The sequence below is a fragment of the Centruroides sculpturatus genome, unplaced genomic scaffold (assembly GCF_000671375.1).
Source record: "Centruroides sculpturatus isolate CEXI.00-Female unplaced genomic scaffold, Cexi_2.0 scaffold414, whole genome shotgun sequence".
In the NCBI taxonomy this organism is placed as follows: domain Eukaryota; kingdom Metazoa; phylum Arthropoda; class Arachnida; order Scorpiones; family Buthidae; genus Centruroides; species Centruroides sculpturatus.
Genome location: NW_019384735.1, coordinates 423,169 through 424,131, shown reverse-complemented (window position 1 = coordinate 424,131; position 963 = coordinate 423,169).

Below are 963 nucleotides of genomic sequence, written 5' to 3'. Positions count from 1 at the left end.
GATCTGGTTACTACCATAATGATTATCTCCACAGAATGTGGGTGTGTGGTCACTCTTAGCTTCATTTCTCCCCATAGACCTTACTGGCATGGGTGTCCCTACCAGGAGCTTGTGCTCCAGCCTGCATTGCCCTATGGATCAGTAAAATTACTGGGCTCTCCCACCACGACCAGGTGGTGACCACGGGAGAGTTATTATTATTATTATTATTGTAGTAGTAGTAGTAGTAGTAGTAGTATTTGATTTAACTTTTAACAATATTTTATTACAGATTTGAATATTAATATAGCAAAATGAATGAATTAGATACACTAAGGCAAGAAGCAGAAACTTTGAAGAATGCAATCAGAGTAAGTTGCTAATTTTTTAAATCATTGTTTGTGTATTCTTGAAAAAGAATTTCTTTTCTTATTAGTAGCTTTTACATATGCATTTAATTGCTTGATTTATGATGATCCATGCAGGTGCATGTGCAAAAGCATTCGTGTGAAGGTAAATCGGGCATGCAGTTAGCTATTGGGTTGTTTGGAGAGTATTCTTTTTTATTCACCAGAGGGATTAGTTGTATTTTTAAATGCCAGTTTCATTCTAAATTGTATTAGACAATTATAACACACCTTTTTTGTTGCTGAGATCGTTTTATTTAAAACTAACATTTTCAACTTATTCTATAGGTTATCTTCAGGTTGAAATGGATTGGAACATCTGCATTCCATAAGATGGAATACATACATTTAAATTCAAAAAAATTGGCAATGGAATAAAAACAAGAAAATAACATAAGAATAACTTATAAAAAATATATATATATGAAATAAAATAAAAAAAACAAACTCACATATATTAATAAAAATAATGATGCAGTAATATTACTATGAACATTAAAATAAATTATTAAGGTATAATTGATATAATGTGCAACTATAGACTAATGCAGTGTTTTTCAACCTTTTTCATTGAGTG